This window comes from Triticum aestivum, chromosome 7D, assembly GCF_018294505.1.
Source record: "Triticum aestivum cultivar Chinese Spring chromosome 7D, IWGSC CS RefSeq v2.1, whole genome shotgun sequence".
In the NCBI taxonomy this organism is placed as follows: Eukaryota; Viridiplantae; Streptophyta; class Magnoliopsida; order Poales; family Poaceae; genus Triticum; species Triticum aestivum.
In genome coordinates this window covers 181988882-182002000 of record NC_057814.1, presented here as the reverse complement: position 1 = coordinate 182002000, position 13119 = coordinate 181988882, and the positions used below count along the sequence as shown (strand labels likewise).

The window sequence follows — 13119 nt, the reverse complement described above, 5'->3', positions numbered from 1 at the left end:
ATCTCCTGGCACTTCGCCAAGCAGTTGATGCGCTGTGTTACAGAGAAATTCATCAGACACTGACAGGGCCTCTTCCTCATGGGCCCTGTTGATGGAATTTCATCACAGAAACCAGGAAGGGAGTTCCCTGGTAGTCCCGCCAAAGATCTCCTTCCTCTCTTGCAAAAAAGAAAGGAAGGTTTATTCCTGCCATGTCTCTCCATCCTTGAACAAGTATCTTCCACCCCCCCACCCCCTCCTTGAATTATTATTTTTATAAAATCAGAGAAAGTACAGTGCCTAGAAATAATGCATACCCAAAATATCATCATACCTAGACATTATTTACACAAAAATAACGGGGCAGCTCAACTCAGAATCCAATGAAGGTGTCAGTGTCTCTGTGTTGATAAAATACTAGTGACACCACCCTGCAGTAAACTACTGAATTGCTTCATTTTCAAAGAGACTATTTAGCTAAAATTACATCCTCACTTTGGAACATTACTCCTATTATCTCTCTTTCAGTATTGTTCCAAGGATTGAGTATCTATGCAGACTGTTTTGCCCCTCCCCATGAGATGCTTATTCTGTTGTCATTGCAAATTTGGATATTGTCAGTTAGCATTCTCTACCACTAATAAATATTGGCATATTGCATTTCTGGGATACCATATGATCTGCATATTCGTGTAGGCAAACAATTTTCACTTCAGAAGGTAATTCCACAAATTGTTAACTAAGAAAGAAGAACTACTTCACATCTCACAGTTGTCATTTATATCATCTTTTGCTCACATTCAAAGAATGCACCAAATAATACTACATGATGGCCTTGAGCAACAATAAAACACAAATTACAACTTTGGAGGTTGTGTCTATCTCATGATAGACTGAACAAATGTCACAACTGAGACTACTCTTACACAGGCAGAGGACTTTTTCCTGGTTCCCCATCAGATGGTTGATTGCTTGAATCAGTTGCAACAGAAGCACCTTTTCAGACATCGCACCCACCTTTTCCCCTTCTCCTTCACTAACCTTGCCACTTCGTCAAATGACAACAAGACATGAATGACGATGTAGATTATCACGGCAATGACAAGTGCAAAAATGTACGCAGATGTCTTCAACTTCCTGCAGCTGCCCGCGGCATATGCCCCAAGTAAACCAAGCAAGTCCAAGACCATTGCTGTTTTCATGGCAAAGAGAGATCTCTTGTGCTTGCTTATTGTGTTGTTCAGCAGGAGGATGACCATGACCATTGAGGCCATGAATGCTGTGGCGTTGCAATAGAAGAATACCTTGTACCGTGCTAGGTTGGTATCATGGAGGATTGGGTCACCTGCAAAATGGCCATCCTGGTCATCAGGCCAAACTCCTCCTGGTGGAAGCAGACCGGCTTGGTATGTGACAGTGACTGCAAGAGTTCCAATCAGCATCAAATCTTTGCGCCATTTGTGCTCTGTTCTCTTACTATCAGTATCATGTATACTTCTCGTGTGATTCATTGATGAATCTTGGTTCTTAGAAGGCCGCAGCAACTCTTTCCACTTATCTTTTGGTGTCAGAACCAGGACTTGAATTATGACATAGACAAACACTGCAAGAACAACAAGAATGACATAGCCAGATGTTGACACTTTTCTGCAGCTTCCAGTAGCAAAAGCACCCATGAGGCTGATCAGATCAACCAATACGCATGCACGTAGCGCATGGCACCTCAGACCTTTGTTGCACAGCCTCTTGTTAACAAGCAACAGAATTACTGCCAGGGATGCCATGAAAGCAGTAGCATTGAAGTAGAAGAACACCCTATAGCGGCTTCGGAACTCGTCACGAAACACTGGATAACCTGCTCGGTGGCCGTTGGTCCAAAAGCCACCTGGTGGGCTTATACCAGTTTGGTATGTGATAGAAGCTGCTAGAATTGCGAGCAACATCAGAAACTTGCGCCTCTTCTGCAAATCTTTTTTTTCTTCAGGAGTAGGTTCAGAAGAACTAGGATTTTGGGAGGTTAAATCTTTTTTTTCTTCAAGAGTAGGTTCAGAAGAACTAGGATGGGAGGTTTCTGGCATGGAAACCCCAGTATTCCCTACTTTGCTCTCAGTACCCCCTGCTGTGCTCTCAGTATTCCCTGCTGTGCTCTCAGTATTCCCTGCTGTGCTCCCAGTATTCCCTAGTGTCCTCATATAGAATATGAAGTACAACATAGGCGAAAACTAGGAGGACTAGGACGAACACATAAATGGATGTTGAGAACTTCCTGCTGCTTCCAGCTACGTAGGCTCCCATAAGACCAAAGAGCACCAGTGTCATTGCTGTTTGCAGTACATAACGCTTCATGGCATGAATGGTAATCAACTGGCTCTGGAGTAGGATGATGATGGCCAAAGAGGCTACAAATGCTGTGGCATTGCAATAGAAGAATACCTTGTAGCGCTTGGGACTGATGGCCTCCAAAATTGGATCACCAGCAATATGCCCATCACTGTTATCCGTCCAAAAGCCTCCTGGTGGATTCAGCCCAGCTTGGAAGGTGACTGTGGCAGCAAGGATGCCAAGCAATAGAAGGTATGTGCGCAACTTTTGGAAATCATCCTTACCATCAGTGCCTGGAGTGCTGTTGCCTGACTGATCTTGTACTGGTATGGGAGGTTTTAACAAGTCAGCGATGAAAGTCCTCAGCTGCTGAACCATTTCTTTATTTCTCTTTTTCACACGAGTGATGGTGTTTGCAATACATGCCACCTTAGACAGAGCAGGCTCAATACACTGGATGATGAGGTAGAGCAAGACTGTGCCAACAAGTGCAAAGACATAGATAGATGTATGTACCTCCCTGCAACTTCCAGCAGCATATGCCCCCATAAGCCCAAATAGACTGACTACCACACACAACCGCAGAGCATTTGACTTGACAACATGGTCCACCGCTGTTTGACTGAGGACCATGATGATGATGACAAGTGATCCAGCAAAAGCAGTGGCATTGCAATAGAAGAAGGCCTTGAATCGGCGTGGATAGTGGTCTCGCAGCACCGGATCACCAGGAATGTGGTTCTTGTTGTCATCAGACCAGAAGCCACCTGGAGGGGTTAGCCCTGCCACATATGTCAGTGTTGCTACCAATGTGGCAAGAACCAGCAAGGAGCTGTGATTTCTTTCAAGATCTTCCTTTTTTTCTCTCTTCTTTGAAGCCTCATCTGGATTTGAAGCCTCTTGGCCATCTGTTATCCTCTCTGCATTTGAAGCCTCTTGGCCATCTGTTATCCTGTCTGCATTTGAAGCCTCTTGGCCATCTGTTATCCTCTCTTCCAACTGGCCTGGTGCACCTTGCTCATCTGCTGTCCTCCAATATGCACGAATATCCGAGAACATATCTCGCAGACATTTAGGTGCCAAATGCTTGAAGAATACCACATGGAGTGTGACATAGGCGAAGATGCCAAGGAGTAACACCCAGATGTAAGCAGAGGTCCTCACCTCCCTGCAGCTCCCAGCGGCGAAGGCCCCCATGAGCCCCAGTAAGCCAAGAATCATGGCGAACTGGAGCGCGCGGAGCCAGGCCGCCTTGTGGGTCAGCTCCCTCAGCAGGAGCAGTATGAGCACCATGAGCGAGGCTCCGAACGCCATGGTGTTGTAGTAGAAGAAGGCAAGGTACCGCCTGGGGTAGCTGGACTTCATCACGATGCCGCTGGCGACATGGCCGTGTTCGTCGTTGTGCTGCCAGAAGCCGCCCGGCGGGGCCAGCCCCGCCTGGAACGTGATGGCCGCCACGAGGATGGCCATCAGCACCAGGTACTTCCTCAGCTTCCATAGGAGCTCGGCCTCCTTGTCGGCGCCGTCTTGCTGCAGCTGCTGCGGCTCGTCGAGAGTGTTGCCGGCAGCTGCAGGGGCATGGGCATTGCCATTCTGCTCTCCGGGATCCTCCATGGCTCTGAGATTCCTTGAAAATCTCTAGCTCCTCTCTAAAGATTGTAGTGTATGTGGGTTTGCAAGACTGAGGTGAACTACGCGGTGCTTGTCTCTTGGTCTCTGAGAGTTCCACAGTGCCACTGCACAGGGGGTGGGGGGAGTGGACAAGATAAAGAACTAAACTTCAAAGCCACATCGCAGTCCCAGCACACCAATAATATCCCATGGACAAATACGTGGACCTTTCAAGTTCAAATAGCTGAATCTTCGCCGTTGTGGCCATAAAAGCGCAGCAGTCCTTTTCTGCTGTCTACTCCTGGTGAGTTCTAGCTTCATGCAGCTATTTACTACACTCTTACCTACTCTCATCCTTCCTAAATATTTGTCTTTTTAGAGATTTCAAATGGACCATATGTATATAGACATATTTTATAGTGTAGATTCACTCATTTAGCTTCGTATGTAGTCACTTGTTAAATCTCTAGAAAGACAACTATTTAGGATCGGAGGGAGCAGCACAAACTTACTTATGTGAGCAAAATGTGTGCTGGGTTCAGATAATCTCAGATTACAGCATATTTCAACATCCATGCATGCCTACCGAATAGCAATAGGATACCTTACTATTCGCCAGCCATGATACAACTTGCACAACAAACATCCAAGAAAGCATGTCGACATCCTTCATGTCTTTCCATCTGAATCTGAATATATTACTCCATTATATGATACTCTGTGCCTGTGCCTGTGCCTGTGTAGTATCCCGCGAGAATCGTGCTAGATTTACTTTATTTATTAAGTGCAAGCTAATATATAATGCCATTCAAGTACCAGGTTGCCACAGGGACAGAGGTCGGCATGTTTTTAAGTCTGGCCAGGACGACAAGACAACAAGCTGCGACCAGATGCACGCATCGTCGGACCGAAGACTTGCCAATCCCCTGGGTCCTATCAACAACCGCTTAAGATTATGCAAATCCATTTCCCAATAGTTTCACACGGCAAGCAGAGGAGGGAGTGACCTTTTCTGAACTTTTGCACATTGATAACTGAAATACCCACGTTCGTTGCCTCGAAAAAGGGATAGAAAATGCCCATGCCCAAGTAGCCCCATCATACAGCGCGAGCGCAATGAAACGCAAGAAGATAAGAGCAAGCAGCTGGGCACATGCATACCTGTTACAGTAGCAGGCGCCTCGGGCACTGCAGCAGCGCAGCGCAGCGGGCGGGGCGGCAGGCGTGCACCGGGTCCATTAGGATTTTCTTGCACGCGTTACCCTCGAGCACCTGCCGGCCGGCGCATTTCGTCGAGCACCTGTCGGGTTATGCAGCCGGCGCATTTCGTCGAGCACCTGCCGCGCGCTCCTCGCAAGCTCCGCCGTGCGCCCACCCAGCCACTCCGTCGCAAGCTGGCCGCCTCCTGCATCGAGGCGTCCCGGCGGCAGCGTCGCCGGTCGGAAACATGCTGCGGTTGCGCTGGTGGCGGGCAGCGCGATCAGTTGGAACATCAACGAGAGAACTCCCGGCGCCGTCTTGTGTGTGTCGTCGCGGATCGAGTTGAGGTGGAATACGTCACTGAGGTGGATGTCACCGATGACGTTCATCGAGTAGGGCTGCAAACGAGTCGAGTTTGAGCGAGTTGGATTAGGCTCAGCTCAACTTATACAAAAACTCGAATGAGCTTAAACCAAGCAAAGCTCAAGGTCAAGCTGTAGAAAGTGGCTCGTGCTCAGCTTGTAATGATCTCGAGTCGATCTCGAGCTAGTTTCGAGCTAAATAAGATGATTTTTCTAATAATTTAAATTTTAAAATAAGATAGGCCACACCACAACATGAAAAATCATTATATAATTCAACTTATTCTCTCTAAACTAGAGACTAGTACTTAACAGAAGAGATCATGGAAGAACTAGTAGGAAGAAAAAAAATGAAGGTGTCTGCTCTCAAACTTTTGCCAAAATAACATGACATTTAAACACATGGTAATCACATATCATAGTGGGGCTAAATTTTCTCCGTAGTTAAGTAATTTTCCATGTTTGGTAGTAGGTAAAATAGAGGAAAATCACACACAACGTATATGGTAATAAATTATTTTTTTACTATTTATATGGTAATAAATTATCCTATTTATCTTTAATATATATCAAATTATGTAATATAATTATACGATATCGGGCTATCGAGCGATTCAGTGTTGGCTCAAGATCAGCTCATTTCTCGATTGAGCTACATAAAGTGCTCATACCCAGCTCATTTTTTTTCGAGTCAATCTCCAATCGAGCCAAAATACGAGTTGATCTCGAGCGGCTCACAAGCCTCGAGCTTTTCTTGCAGCCCTATGATCGAGTGATGCGAGACCCGAATGTCAGCCAGACAACGCGTGATGCAAGAAGAGGGGCTCTGTGAAGCCGGGCTTGCTGGACAGTGGGGACTACCTGTAAAGGCAACTCCAAGCATTAAATCAGAGACGGACACATCAAACGTCCACGGACACGTTCGTGCAGCAGATTGGCGCGCCTATCCTAAACCCGGGCAAACGTCAGGCAGGGCCGGGTTTCGGGCCGGGCTTGTAAAAGCCCGATCTTCATATCTCAAGCCCGAGCCCGGCCCGAAGCCCGAAATACTCCCTGTTTTCAAGCCCGAGCCCGGCCCGAAATCAAGCCCGAAGCCCGAAAGCCCGGCCCGAATGCTGTTTTTTAGTACGCGCACGTGCAAGCCCGGCCCGAAGCCCGAAAGCCCGGCCCGAAATACAGAAAAACTGAAGCCCGAGCCCAGCCCGAACTATCTTTCGGGCTGCAAAACAAAGCCCAAGCCCGGCCCGAATGTCAAGCCCGACCCGGGTTTTTCCGGCCAGGCTCGGGCCGGGCTGCCCATGCCCGGGTTTAGCCTATCCAACCAAGTGCATCAAACGCCATTTCAAATTAATCTTTCACAAGAATGGATGAAATTAATATTTATTAAATTTTGATATATTTATAACCAAAAGGACAAAACTTAACGAAGTGCAAGCACCGAATGAAATTTGAACCAAAATTAAACTAAGCGAGGTACCAAACGGTGACATCGCAGGATGGGCTCCGAGGCCGTCAACACCTCCATCATCGGCCAGTCGTCATCGTCCTTCTAGTGGTGACCAACCCCTTCTAGTGGCGAACAACCTCTCAGGAGTCGCAGCAGCCCCGATCGATCGTGATGCAACCGCTCCGCCTCTCGCAGACAATCGACCACGTCCAGCTGGCGGTGACGGTCGGGCACAGACTCCAACCCGCACGCTCCAGCCCTTGCCCTTGTTGGCAAGTGCACGAGCGACTCGCTCGGACTCGGCCAGTCTGATCTTGTAGAGTTGATCGCTGATGAGGACCAACATTCCCTTAAACGTTTTTCCGTTGGCGCTTCTATATGCGCAAACTCTTGGTCTTGCTCATGGAGAAATTGGATCTTTTGTCCCACTTTACTTCTCCATTGGATCATTTGCCCCCCCCGAGAGGCTATCGGGTGGGGCCCGGGGCCACTGTTATTGAAACAATCAAAGGGCAAATCATCCAACCCCTTATAAAGTGGGGCAAATCATCCAATCCCCCTTGCTCATGGCGGAGGGAGTGGAGGCACATGTGTCGGAGTGTGTTCTCCTGACACCAGGGATCAAGGATACCCTGCATTTGTGAGTTCTGCTAGGGGCTAAACGCCTAGTCAATCCACTATCAAAGGCACACAAAAAATTAGGACACAAGGGATTTTATACAGGTCCAGGCTGCCATGTTAGTGTAAAAACCTACAACATGTTGGTATTGATATAATTTGAGAAATACAAGCGCTCCAGTGTTACAAAGATGGTGGTCCGGGTGAGACCAGTATTGGTCGGGGTACTAGCTAGCGTGCCCGAACACTCCTATCTCTACTCTTGTTCTTAGCTACTTGTCTTCTGCTCAATGGTGGTTGCTGGTAGTGTTGCGGGTGCTAACCTGCTTCTCCCTCTTTCGACCTTGGCCCTCCCCTTATATAGGCCCGGGGTACCACATTTGGTCGGTAAAAATATGTGTTGTTATACAAATAATGGTCGGTTGAGGCATCCCACTTGCCTCTGTCACATAGCAGTAGATGACCTGACACTGGAGCGTGTGTCGTGGTTTTGTCACGGCAAATGTCCTCATAGGAGAAATAAGTGGTGATGCCATTGCTGCTAGGTGTAAGCTTGGACGGGGTTGATCGGAACCGAAAAACACAAGTTTACCTAGGTTTGACCCCTCGCGACGAAGGTAAAAGTCTACTCGTGCTTGATTGCTATTGATGATGATGATCTCAATTACAAGGGTGCTATTTCACTACCTAGTTTTCGAGAGATTCTAACTTGTTTGTCCCTTTGGACGTCTCAGGAACCCCTTTATATAATAGGCTGGTCCCTGGCTTATAGTGGATTCCGGGTTGTACCCATAATCAGAGTCCTACTCTAAATCTTGTAGATCTTCCGTGTCTTCCAAGTTAAGAGAACTACTTCTAGCTTGGGATTTGTCATAAGCCGGCTCCCTGGGCTGGGTTTTCCTTACAAGCCCATGCACCAGTCGACATCTCTTCCAATGCTACCTAGTGTGGGCCTTCTGGATCTTGGCAGGTCTCAACCCAGGCCGGGTTACACTTGCAGGCCTTCGTCGAGTTTCCTCTGGCCGGGTCTCGCCCGTGGGGAGTATCCCCAACATTAGCCCTCGAGTTAGATTGGATTTATTCCTGCTAAGCTTTCCCTGAAAATAAGAGTAAGCTAAAAGTATTAAGGACCAAAATACGGGTCTCACCTGCAAGAGTCAGCTTTGGCCCATGCTTCGAGCTAAGACGTCTCTTATTCCACCTCTCGGCCCTTTCACTGGTCATGAATACTTCTTTCATACTTATCTTTTATTTTTGCCCGTTCTCTTCTGGTACTCCCAATCTAGGCCAAATCATGTCAACACGAGAATCGAGGTGCCTTCTTAGCAAAAAGTTACTGCGCCACCTAGGGTTTGACCGTGACGCTTGGGTATTTACCATGTCCATAAATAGGATGGTCGGGCTCCCAGATCCATTTTTACCCCGCACCCGCTCGAACCTTTCTTCTTCCTCCCACCCGCGTCATTCTCGCATCCACCCGAGCCCGTCAACCTTCATCGGCGCCGGAGCTCTCCTGTGATGGGACATTGCAACCATTGATACACCCCATACATCAAAGGAGAAATCATGGTGACTGCTAAATTAAGTTTACCTTGTAACCTTGATGACACAACTATGCTTTCATCTCCTTGTCGTTGGTTATTTCAGGTGCAATATCAAAGGAAGCGAATAATATCTTAGCGCATGAAGAAACAAAGTCGAAGAAACAAGTGTTGTCAAAACAAGTTTCAAGTGAAGCTGATGCTGTCGGTTTTTACCTCTGGCGTTTCAGTGTGCCACACCCATTTGGAGGAGAGACAGGGAACCAACAAGGGGGTGTTTCAGTGCGCCCTGGTGGCTTGTGGGGCCCACGAGACTCCGTTTGACCTAACTCCGCCTCTATAAATTCTCTAAAATCGTGGAACCAACAGGGGAGTCCAAAAAAATACTTTTTCCGCGCCGCAAGTTCCAGAACCACAAGATCCCAACTGGAGGCCTTTTCCGGGACTCTGCTAGAGGGGGATTCTATCACGGAGGGGGCTCTACATCATCCTTGCTTCCCTCCGATGATGCGTGAGTAGTTTACCATGGACCTATGGGTCCATAGTTAGTAACTAGATGGCTTTCTCTCTCTTTATGATATTCAATACAATGTTCTCCTCGGTGTTCTTGGAGATTTATTTGATGTAATGACTTTTTACGGTGTGTTTATTGGAATCCGATGATGTCGGAGTAATGGGCCACGGGTAGCCTAACCCGAGTCCCTGAACCTTTCAAGACATCGGGGCCGGCTGCGCCCCTCAGGACATCAAGATGAAGCGTCGCCTTCTGATGGCTGGCTGGCCCAAGCGGCCGGCTGCCAGAAGGCGGCTAAGCTCCAGAAGGCGGCACCAAGACGGGCCGACTCCTTGCAGGCGGCCTCCAGAGAGGCCGGCTCCTAGTAGGCGGCCGACGGCGCCCTCAGAGTCTGCGCCCCCATTAAGAAGACAAGACAGGATGAGGCTACAGTGTAGCCCATCACCCCCGTATCCAGGGCCGGGCGTGGCCACAGTGCTCCGTACAGGCGAAGATCTCCGCCCGGCGCGGCACTGTTGCCACTCCACCCCTGACGTCACTGCTGGCAGGCGGAGCCCTGTTCCCACGACGACCTGTCTGTACGGCCTGCAGGCGGCGGGCCCTACCGGGCAGCGAGAGCCCGGAGGACGGCGGAGGCCTGACCAGTCGGACCCGACGAAGGCCGGCCTCCAGCAGGCGCCCCCTCCTCCCTCGGGGTCCGTGCGCCATTAACCAGATAAGACACGGAGTGGCTACAGTGATCTCCCACCAGTCGGCGAGACTGTAGCCACGCTTCCCTGACCAAGTACGCGTCATTAGCATCACGGCTACAGTAACCAGCAGCCGACAAGACCCACAAGCGGCGGGAGCGGCCGTCGGCTCTGTACCAGACCAGTCGGCGGGCCCCAGCAGCCGGCAGAGAAGCCGGCGACCAGAGACACTGACAGCCGGGTCCTACACCCGGCTAGATTACTATTGTACCCCTGGGGGGTAGGCCTATATAAACCCCCCCAGGGCACCCATGCAACGGGTTCCCACCCTGTTAGACCTAGACTCATATCTAGAGGAAGGAGAGAGTGTGTCTGCCTTCTTCTACCTCTAGCATACAGCTCGAGGAGCACCATTGTATCCACTAGTGCCTTAGTGATCATGCGGAGACCCCGCAGAGCAGGACTAGGGGTGTTATCTCCTAGGAGAGCCCCGAACCTGGGTAAAGTACGCCGACGTTCGTGTCTACGCCTCATCCCGCTTCCGGGCACCGGTGACGTTCTACTCGCTCCCACCATGATAAGCCATCCTTTGGCATATGTCGCACCCAACCCCCTACATTTGACGCCCACCGTGGGGCGAGGTGCACCGTCGTCCGGAGACCTGTTCTGGATGGGAACCTTGTTCCTTCCTGGCGAGCGCAGCAAGCCCGGCACGCCAGACGGCGTCTACGCCGATGCGCTGCGTGGCGCGGAGGTCGTTTGCGCGACGAGCTGCCTCGCCGATCTTGTTGGCGAGATCTGCCTCTCCGGCGAGCCCGCATCCGATGCGGGCACAGAAGGCCCCGAGAGCCGCCTCGTGAGCCTCCTCGATCAGCTCCATGTCGCCAGCGAGCCCGCTGCGGACTTGGAGTCGGTTGGATCCACCGACCCGATGCTTGTCAACTCCGACACGACGTTGCTTGACGCGTTCCCCACCAACGTGGTGGTCTAGGACGAACCGCTTCCTTGCACGGACAGCGGCGGCAGCACCGTCATGGAGGTCCTCGTCATCAGCCACGGGGAGCACTCTGGCGGAGGTGGCCAGGATCCGTTGCAGGCGGCGCTGCAAGACCTGACTGCGCCCATTCCTGAAGACACCGACACCGAGACGCTGGAAGCATGCCGCGTCCAGCTCGACGAAAGCGCCAACAGGCTGGTTAGCATGAGACGCCTTTCGGAGGCCTACTAGCATGAGATGGACCGTGCCGTCGGCAGCACGCCGGCTCCTGGTGGGCCTAGCCGCATTGGCACGATCCGGCAGCGCGGCGCAGCTATCGCCAGCATGTTCGAGGCAGATCGCCCCGTCTACGCCACGCCCGCGGAGAACATACGAACTGCCCAGGCGGCAGCAGACGAGCTAGACAAGCACGAGGGCGACGAGCGTCACCACATGACGGAGCGCGTCCAGCAGCTCCTTGATGTGGCTGCCGAGCAGCACGAAGCCGGCTGCCGCACTGAGGCGCCCAACCGGCGAAACGACGACCCGCCTCCCTGCCGAGAGCAAGGCGCGACATCTCGGACGCCGACTGGTGGCGTCCGCGATAGAAGAGACAAGGAGCCGACTGCCAGCCGCAGCCGGACTCGCATCACCATCGAGCGCGACCAAGACGGCTGCCCAAGAGCAGTGCAGCGACGAGACGACTGTCCGCCTCCCCCTCCCCGCAGGGAGAGGCGCATTTCCCCGCCGCCTGTTGACCACCCGACGCTCGGCGACCGCCTTGGTCGCCGAGAAGGAGTCAGAGAGAACGACGCCCGCCACCGGATCGACCGCCTCAACCGATCCCTGGCCCTAGAAGAAGAAGACGAGCTGGGTCCGCCTTGTTTTGGCCCCCACATCGGAGATGAGCCCTTCCCCAAAGGGTTCATGCTCCCGAGAGATACACCCAAGTACACCGGCTCCGTGAAGCCGGAGGACTGGCTGGTCGACTACTCCACAGCCGTCAGCATCGCCAATGGCAATAAGCGCATTGCCATGAAGTACGTTCCGCTAATGCTCCAGGGCATGGCCCGGACATGGCTGAACAGCCTGAAGCCCCGCAGCATCAACAGCTGGGTTGATTTCACCGAGGCCTTCATCCGCAACTTCACCAGCACCTACAAGCGGCCGCCCAAGCCTCGCCAACTCTGCTTGTGCGTCCAAGGCCCCAACGAATCAACTCGCGATTACCTCACGCGTTGGGCCGAGCTGCGCAACTCTTGCGAGGGCGTGCACGAGGTGCAGGCCATCGAGTACTTCACCGCCGGGTGCCGAGAAGGCACCCTCCTCAAGCACAAGCTTCTCTGCGACGAGCCAACGACCCTCGACGAACTGCTGATCATAGCAGACAAGTACGCCACGACCGACTCCTCCATGAAGGCGGAGATCCAAGTTGATGCATCGGGCAAGGTGGCCCCTCAAGCTCCTCGGACCCCGGCAGGTGACACCAGTCGGCGTCAGCAACAGAATGACCATAAGCGCAAGGCCATGCAGCCGGCTTCCACAAGCCGGCAGGTGGCGACAGTTGAAGACCAGCAGCCAGAAGGGCAGCCTCCTCCCAAACGCCAGAAGGGCGGCAAGCCCAACTGGTTGCCCGCCTTCTCGTACGAGCAGACTCTAGATGCACCCCGCAAGTTCCACAGCGACGCGAAGTCGTCCAACCACACCACTCGGAAATGCCACTGGCTCACCAGGATCGCCAAGGGCGACGGACTCCAGCCTCCTCCGCCTGCCGGCCCGCTTCCTCCTCGTCCCCAACAGTCGGCGGTTCGGCCAGTCGGCGCAATAAAAGATGAATATCCTGAAGAGCATGGAGCTTAT

At 51.7% G+C, this 13119-nt stretch overlaps 1 pseudogene; it reads right to left on the bottom strand.

The window, feature by feature from the left end:
• Window positions 1-723: 723 nt before the first annotated feature.
• On the bottom strand, window positions 724-3931 carry LOC123165665 (uncharacterized; annotated as a pseudogene).
• Between the last annotated feature and the right edge of the window lie 9188 nt (window positions 3932-13119).